Below are 9,892 nucleotides of genomic sequence, written 5' to 3' on the forward strand. Positions count from 1 at the left end.
TTAGTACATCAGGCCCAGTGCACCATCCCAAGGCAGACAACTAATTAGGTTTCAATTTGCCTCCCCCCAGGCTTTTGTTAATGCCAATTGATGTTGTATTGAGACTTTTGTTCAGTCTCTTACTCACAAAGTAGCACATGCCCTGTAAAGGGTCAAATACTCCTGGCACCTGGTTGGTGGTACTCCCAGAAAAAATAGTACAATAAACTGTATAAATGGAAAATCTTTACATAGGAGGTAAAGACAAAAGGAGACTATAAGTCTGTCCTGGGGCACACTTGTCAAAAAATATTAATACAATATAACTTTTAATATTCTCAATTAAAACAGATCATCTCACAAAGCAACATGGTGATATGTAAAAATTGTAATCATAAACTTTTGGTACAGTAATCAAAATTGTAATCACAAACTTCTTGAGACGGTTATCCAATATATCATAACGAAATATACAGTATGCGGTATTGAAATATCAAAAACTCTCTCAGAGGTATATTACCTCGTTACAATACTTTGAGAGAATTGGCTTCTCTATATTCACACCTTAACCACCAAACAATTGCAAAAAATTACAAGTAGTGCCTTCTAATTAGTATCATAATTTTCATATCAAATCTTGGTATTGAGTTTGTATGAACTCTCCATCATCCCATCATAAATCATAAGGGTAGAGATTTTAGCAAACATATAGGTAGCAATGTACCAGAACAAAAAATGGTGTAGGGGACTCCTATCACACTGGTGTCTGGAAAAGCTGCCCTGAATTGTGCTCCTTCCCAAAGTGTTACCACACTTTCAAACAGAGAATGGACAAAAATTGGTTGGAAGAAGCGCAACCCTGGTGCTGTATGTTGTGTCAATATATACAAAAACTAGAAATGTGAAAAAAACACGAATGTGCCCACATACATATGTTACAATAAATACAATACGTTCCTCCTAGTGAATTCCAATGGCATTCTTTTCTTCATTCTGTTTTCATCCAATATTATTCTCCAAATATTGTGAAAAATATGAAAAACAGATAATAGTGCATATGTGTAGAACTGTCTTATAGTAACAGCATTCAATGTTCACATGTAACTATTTTCTAGTCCTTCTTGGTTAAGTGCATATAGATGTGATAGGAGCGTACCCTGACTCACACTTTAGTACGTAGAGATATGTGCATAAAGGTATCTTTTAGTTTACCACCATATGATTGTCATCATATGGTGTGTAATATGGTATTAAATGTGATTAGATTGGCGTGCCCCACTCACTAGATTTGTAGAGTGGGAAAAGCCAATCAAGGTATCTTTGGTGCAGAATGGTGCATACCCCAACTCACAAGTTTGAATACAATATTAAAATACCAAAAAATCTCTCTATACTCACACCTTAACCACCAAGCAATTGCAAAAAATGACAAGTATCAATAGTGCTTTTTAAATAGTATCATAATTTCCATATCAAGTCTCTGTGTGGAGTTTGTATGAACTCTGGATCAGCACATTATCAATCATAAGTGAAAAGATTTTTTCAAACATATATACTTAAAAGTTGGTGCTATTCAGAATTTGAAACAGAGTTAGTTTAATCCTTATAGAGACTGATAAACTAATCACATAACCCTGTCAAGCTAATACCCATCAGGTATCAGTTTAATTATCAAGCAAGTTTTTTTGCGTGCTTACAGAACCATATTTTGGCTGATAAAGTTAGTACATTTATTTATGTTGCAAAATGAGGTATCAGAAAAGATTTATAGTTTAAAGTCCATGGTAAGGAAAAGCTATCGATACACCATTATTGCATAATTGCTAAGAGCTAATACCCATCAGATGTCAAATTACTTATCAAGCAAGTTATTTTGCGTGCTTACAAAAACTATAATTATCTGATAAAGTTAATACATTTATCTATGTTGCAAAAGGAGGTATCACGATGGTTTGAAGTTCATGATAAAGAAAAAGCTATCATTATACTGTTATTGCATCATTGCTATACTGGTATTACATATTGTTACAGATATCGAGCATGTAATTAAGGAGATAGTTATATCAATAAGAGAAAACAATTATAATAGTAGAATGAATATAAATCATTTGGCCCAAATGGGCGCTTACTAAACCGATGTGTCCCTTGTGTGGGAGTGGGCTGCGCAGTCCCACTAGGTCCCACTAACCAAACGGCCCGTTTCACCAATATATAGGCTTGCTCACCAGTGAGCAAGCCTATATATTGGTGAAACGGGCCGTTTGGTTAGTGGGACCTAGTGGGACTGCGTTAGTGGGTATTAGCTCATAGCAATTATGCAATAACGGTGTAATGATAGCTTTTCCTTACCATGGACTTTAAACTATAAATCTTTTCTGATACCGCATTTTGCAACATAAATAAATTTACTAACTTTATCAGCCAAAATATGGTTCTGTAAGCACGCAAAAAAACTTGCTTGACAATTAAACTGATACCTGATGGGTATTAGCTTGACAGGGTTATGTGATTAGTTTATCAGTCTCTATAAGGATTAAACTAACTCTGTTTCAAATTCTGAATAGCACCAACTTTTAAGATTTTTTCTTCTTTTGGCTGGTTGACTCATTATTAGAAACATACCAGCGTGGGTTACAAACTATGGGGGTAATTCCAAGTTGATCGCAGCAGGAATTCTGTTAGCAATTGGGCAAAACCATGTGCACTGCAGGGGGGGCAGATATAACATGTGCAGAGAGAGTTAGATTTGGGTGTGGTGTGTTCAATCTGCAATCTAATTTGCAGTGTCAAAATAAAGCAGCCAGGATTTACCCTGCACAGAAATAAAATAACCCACCCAAATCTAACTCTCTCTGCAAATGTTATATCTGCCTCCCCTGCAGTGCACATGGTTTTGCCCAACTGCTAAAAAATTTCCTGCTGCGATCAACTTGGAATTACCCCCCATGTTCACACCATAGAGATTGAAGTTTTTTTTTCTAGCAACAATACCAGTCAAACATCACCATATATATGTGTGTTTAAGACACAGCTTACATTTTCTCTTCTAGCCAATTATACTTTGCATGTTTTCAATGCTCTCTCATCCACTAATCCGGACAGCAGAAGCATCTTGGTAGTCATACTCTCTCATTCAGCAGATTACGGCCATACTCCACAGAATACGCCTGATCTCGTCCGATCTTGGAAGCTAAACTGTGGCAGGCCTGGTCAGTAATTGTGTGGGGGACCAACAGTGAACACCAGGTGCAGTAAACAACCCAGCTGAACAGCAGAAGTAAGACACCCCTTCTCTTTTGATTCTATCTTTTCTTTCTTCCTATCCGTTTTGAATTTAAATAACTCAGTTTGTGATTGCTGAATATGCTATAGCTTCATCTTTAAATACACACTTATACTAAACCAGCAATCTCATATCTTCAGTCTTTTGCCTGTTGCAAAAAGTCTAATTATACAACTATTGAAGTAAATGCCTTTTGGTAACACAACTGCCCAAACAAAGAGCAGTAGGTGCTTAAGGACCTATATAGGCCACATTTTTACCTGCTATATGACATTTCTCCCTTCTTGGAGCATTTACAATACGGAGAAGCTAAACCGAGTCATTATCCCGCTGGGATTAAAAAATACAACCTGTTTCATATCATAGACAGGTTTTTCCCAGTTTGACGCACTAATAACAAATTATTTTCACCAAGGCGTTCCACTTATATATTCTTATAATAGTAGCATTATTAACATGCACTAATATTCATATTAATGTTTTTTTGTTCATATTTGAGTCACTATATTTTACTATGTTCACTAAAAGTTAAGTTTTAGTGTCTAATTTTTGATAAAGAGTGCCCCAACATAGAGTCTTTCTCCTCTTTTGTTTTGTTGCTTAAACCCACTGACTCTGGGAGCACCACCGACGTGTAATTAGTTCAGTACACTCATTGTACATTGTTAGCCTTAAGTCGGTCACAGACTTAGATCTATTATTGGTCAATGTCTGAAAAAATAACCTGTTGCGGAACTATCTTTAGTATATGCTCATGGATTACACAGGTTCTGTGGCTGGCTGACATCAAGCCTACATTTCAGCTGGTTAAAATTAGAGATGAGAGGGTTCGGTTCTCAGAGAACTGGCTCAGGACTTCCAGCCAGACTCGGAAACCAGAACGAGGCAAAACATCATCATCACGCTGTAGGATTCTCACAGGATTTGGATTACATATAAACAGTCGGGCGACACCGCCATTTTCACTCCAGTCCTGGACAGTGTAGTGAGAGGATGTGTCTCCTCAGTGTTTGCGCAGAAAAGTGGTGTGCTGCGTGGGTGGGGTGGCAACCTGCTCTTTTGTATCAGTCCAGTGGTGGTATCTTGTGCTGCATCAGTCCAGTCACAGTTGTGGTGTCCTGTGCTGCCATAAGTCTAGAGCTGTTGTATAAGTCCAGTCCACTGGTGCTGTCTTGTGCTGCATCAGTCCAATGGTGGTGTCCTGTGCTGCCAAAAGTCCAGGGGTACTGCTGTATAAATCCAGGGGTACCACCGTATAAGTCCAGGGGTACCGCCGTATAAGTCCAGACCATTGGTGCTGCCGTATAAGTCCAGCGATACCACCATATACTGTATGGAGTTCGCTCCTCAATACATCAGCCCATTTCAGATTGAACAAGTCATCAATCTAGTTGCTTACAGACTTAAGTTGCCTCCATTCCTTAAGATTCCTAAGACATTTCACATTTCTCTTCTCAAGTCAGTCATCCTGAATCATTTCCATTCTGCACTCCTTATAGCACCAAAGGTTGAAACTCAACAAGGAGTGTGGAGTATGAGATCGCTAAGATTCTGGACTCATGCTTCCGGTATGGTCATCTTCAGTACCTAATTGATTGGAAGGGCTATGGCCCTGAGGAACGTTCCTGGACAAATGCATCGGATGACCATGCTCCCAAGTGGGTCTAGGCTTTCCACATCAGATTTCCACTAAAGCCTAAGAAGTGTCCTGGGTCCACTCCTAAAGGGAGGGTGGTGCTGTCACGATCCGGGTTATCAGGCCCCATTATCTACCTGCTCAGTGCCTTCTGAGACTGTCCCGGCATTCCAGGCCCAGATTCCACCAGCACTGTCTGCGGGCAGCGTGCTGCATATCTGAATCTCAAGTTGCTTCTCTGTGATCACTGCAGCACTGACATGGCAACATTACAGTAAACATCCATCTGTTTAAAGTATGCGTCTCCTGCCCTCTTCGGCCTCCGCCACCATTACTGCCGATTCTCACATGTGGAATACAAACAGATTTTCCCTCCAGTTTCAAACATGGGCGCAGCCATGTTTGTTTTGCATCACATGTTGTTCTCAGTTTATCCACTGCAGTCTGGACTCTGTGTAATTATTCAGCCAATCCCTGCTCACCAGCTAGGATAAATATCCTGCTCAAGGGCTGGATGATCGTCAGTGCTTTAGTTGTCAATCCTGCATACATGTCTCTCTTGTTTGGTGAATGCTCAGCTTGACTTTCCAGGGATTCCATCTCCTGTGATTCAGCTTCTCCAAGAGACTGACACCAATTACCATCTTGTGGTGCAGCCTGACTCTTGCATTGTTCCAGCCCTGCTTCCTGGCTTTCTACAGCAATCCTGATACTGGCTTCCAGTGCAGGTTCTACTCTGCCTCCAGCTTCCAGCGGTATCCTGGCATCATTACTGTTTCCAGTTATCTACAGCATCGCACTCTAGCTTCTGTGGTAAAGTGTCACTGGCTTCCAGCTTCAGTGTGTCATTCACATCGCTCTCGGTTTCCAGCAGTAATTGATCTTACCATCTGCTTACAGTGCTGATCCATACCACCTACAGCGGTATTCCTATTTTGTTCTGCACTGTTGCATCGCTTTCAAGCTTCAAGGTAAATCGTCACTGGCTTCCATCTTCCAGCGTTCCATTGTTTCCAGCTTCCAGCAGTGTTGGGTGTTACCATCTATCCTCAGCGGTATTCCTATATAGCTCTGCATTATTGCATCGCTCTCAAGCTTCAAGGTATATTCGTCACTGGCTTCCAGCTTCCAGCGTTCCATTGCTTCCAGCTTCCAGCAGTGTTGGGTGTTACCATCTGTCCTCAGCGGTATTTCTATATCGCTCTGTACTACTGCATCACTCTCTATCTTCAAGGTACATTTGTCACTGGCTTCCAGCTTCCAGCGTTCCATTGCTTCCAGTTTCCAGCAGTCTTGGGTGTTACCATCTGTCTTCAGTGGTGCTTCATCTCATCCCCAGCGGTATTCATATATCACCCAGTATTTCATCCCACACAACATTGGACCACAGTATCCATCAATGCTCACCATCAAACTGTTGCTCTAGTGGTGAGTTCAAGCACAGCTTTCCTCACACCTGTTCCGTCCGATAGTCTCTGGCAATTCTGTCTACAATATTTCAACCTCAGTGTATCAGTGCCTATTCCAGTCTCCTGTTTACCATCTACTGTGCAGTACTTGTTGTTACTCCTTGCAGCAGTTATCTGTGGCCACGGACTTTCCAAATCCAGATTCTAGCAAAGGACTTTGTGATCTTGTTCTACATAACCACAGTCTCAATTAACAATTTGCATTCTCAGGAACTGCGCTGCATTGTTATCCTGCACTCACTGTTGATGCTATCTCTTTGCCAAGAGTATACTGTGTGTTCAATAAACTGACTGTTTATATTTTTACTCCATTGTTGTGGTCACGCCTTCGGGCTCATGGTGCTATAATCATACTGCATGTCTAGGAACCTAATCTCCCCTCCAGGGTTCACCTACACGCCAGCCCCTACAACTGAGATTTCCCTCAGTCAGTCTCAGCCCTCAGTTATGGCAGACGGACAGTAGCAGATTATCATCACATCGTAAGTCTCCCAGCATGTCTCATTCCAGTGAACTTTGTGAGGGGTGCAGCCTCCCGAAAAACCGACTGATCTTATATAATTCCAGGCAGATATATATATATATATATATATATATATATAGAGAGAGAGAGAGAGTTGCAGTGTTCCCTGGGTTGAGACTAGTAGGTCCACCCTTTAACCAAAAGGAACCAGGCTGCACTCAATGGTCTTTATAAATAATTAATTGTATTAAGTGAAAAAAGACATAGTTAAATACCAACATTTCAATGACATGCAGGGCATCTTTTTTTAGGTGCTATGCTGTAAACAGACAGACATGCAGCAAAGTCTTACCTTATATAGGTGAATACGTCATTACAGCGTAAGCCCCTCTGTGATCTCTGCCAGAAGCCAGCGGTGGGAGCGACATCCTGGCAGCTCCGGAACCTGGTCACTTAGGAGTTACTTCTATTAATTTTAAGGAAGGCACCTCGGCATTCATCCATAAGTTAGTGCCTATTATTGCTGAGCATATATATATATATATATATATATATTAGGGTGGTCCTAAAGATAAAAGTCCAAAGATCTGAAGTCTCACCACCTTGATGTGATGTATGTATAGTAGTAATACCCTATGTAGAGTTTCATAGGGATTCAAAGGTTTTAGTGGTGTCACATGGAGTTTGAAGTTTTAGCAAATATGATTCAATATTACTGTTGCAGGTCACTTGAAGCTCGAACTGTGCAGACTGTATGCTTGCAATGAAAGATGATTTTTTCAGTTTTTAATGGTAGTATTTCTATTACAGATACTTTTGAAATTAATTGTGCTGAAGGAGTTAATTTGAGGCAACAGGAGCTTTGCATAGAGCCATATGGATCAGCTATGCTTTAGAACTTTGCTTGTTCTGGTCACAATTCCCATGACAAAGAATGAAGTACTTGGTATGAAGCATTTTGCTACCTTTATGGTCACAATTTATGTCCAGTACTGGTTTCTTACACAGTTAGCAGCTGCTGCCCTAAGAAGCGACCTTTGTCTAATGAAGAAGTTAGAGGCATATGTAGACAAACAGATATCCAAGGCAGTAGTAAAGGCGTATTCTCATCACCAATGGTACCTTAGTGAGACTTTGGTTTTCCTCTCTGTTTTTGATGCTGAAAAAAGCCTGCCAGTCAAAAGGAGATGCTCAAATCCTTACATAAGGAAGGAACAGAAAACTGTCTGAAGCAAATCAATTTGGAAAGTTATCAACTCATTGGTTTTTCAGCAGACAGTTGCAGATTATGTTACCCATTCAACCCTTTAGTTCTTTGAAATCCTCAACTTGCCAACCAAGTTTTTAGAAGTTGATACACAGGATTGGGAGGATAGAGAAGATTACGAGGCAGCTAAATCTGCTGTTCTAAACCTGGGGGTTGTAAATGACATTGCTGAAAGAGGTGTTGCTCTTATGCGGACATTCAAAAACATTTTAGCAAGGAAAGAAAACCAAACACTGTATATTCTGCAGGTTGTAACTGTGATCAAGGATCAATGTTTTATTTTTTTAAACAAATGTTGTAGTTATTATTGGTTTAAATACAATGGGTAGATTGGGTACTGAGTTGTAAATGTATTATTATATTTTCATGTATGGTACACAGTAATTGCTCTTTTCAATGTCAATGTGACACCTGTAAATATTATAGAAATAAAGTCAAATTACGCACATAAGGCTTATTTTTCATGACCTTCAATATATGGTGGAAAGATATATTTGAAAAATGCCAAACATGGTACTTTAAGGACCACCCTAATATATATATATATATATATATATATATATATATTAGGGTGAATACAGAGAACCTGAGTATAGTTCGCTCCTCATTAGTCAGGTCTCTCAAATTAGGCCCCACTCTTTTCCACTTTTACTCCTTCTTCTTCCCTCTTCTTCTTGTGTATTTTTGCAGTGAATATTTTTCTGATATCTGACATGTGTTGTGCATTAGAACTGCACTGTAAGGACTAATATCTTGCTGGATGATTCAATGTATACTATGTAGAATGTCCATTTTTACTATGGAAATTAATGTATGTGTATACTGATATCTTTTGTAAAAGTGGAGCCTTTTTCTCTAAAGTATGAGTAACATATTAAGCTGTATATTTCTTAGATCTAACCCGTTCACCTCCACTACTTGGAGAGGTTTCCTCAAAGTAAATAAGTCTAAAAAGGACATAATTGTTGCTAATGTTGCCAGTGAGGCATTATACCATTCTTTATAATTATCGGGTTGAACGAGCATCACACATCATTAATAGTAATTCAGTCACACTTAAGGCCCCTTTAGTTAACTGGTTTCTGTATACTGTAAACATGTTAAGTTTAGTTTCTTTGCGGCACTAACCCTTCCGTGTCCCCATTGGTTCAGTAACAACAGGTGATTGCATCTATTAAGGATGCACAGAGGCGGCTATGCGCAGCGCCAGTTGCTATGGCGCTGGAACGCAAGCCGGACCTTTTCCGCACCACGTGACTGGTTCACGTGACGAGGACGGATGGGGAAGGTTCCCCTGGTAACCCCGGGACAGCGACACGAGTGACGAGCAGTGAGGCGCTCATTCACGACTCGGATTGACTAGATAATTTTGGTAATTAGCACACAAGTATATAAAGTTAATATTGCAGGGTTCTGGGCACGCTCTTCATTACCTTTATTTGTTAAGTACTATGTCACTTTGAACAATGTAGTTGTACACTGTAGCACTAGGGGTGCACAGAATAAACATGGTTTATATACCACACTTTAGTGAAATTGACTTATATACCCATTTAATTGATTAATTAACTGGCTTCCAGATGAGATTGACATAGGTCTAATGTCCATTAGACTAATCAGGGGAATGATGTCATAAGAAGTTTGAATTGAGCTCCCATGTTCCATTGCAAGGATACTGGAGTACTACTGGCTGTCTGCTTGGAAAGTAAGGGTTTTTCATATATATAATTTATGATATGTATATTATTCTGGGTTAGGCTGATTGGCACTTAATTTTCTAATGTTTAAAGTTCTT

At 39.7% G+C, this 9,892-nt stretch overlaps 1 pseudogene; it reads left to right on the forward strand.

Moving 5' to 3' along the window:
• The first annotated feature begins 3,118 nt into the window (after positions 1–3,118).
• LOC134937516 (5S ribosomal RNA) lies at positions 3,119–3,237 on the forward strand (annotated as a pseudogene).
• Positions 3,238–9,892: the final 6,655 nt, after the last annotated feature.

Source organism: Pseudophryne corroboree, chromosome 6, assembly GCF_028390025.1.
Source record: "Pseudophryne corroboree isolate aPseCor3 chromosome 6, aPseCor3.hap2, whole genome shotgun sequence".
Lineage (NCBI taxonomy): Eukaryota > Metazoa > Chordata > Amphibia > Anura > Myobatrachidae > Pseudophryne > Pseudophryne corroboree.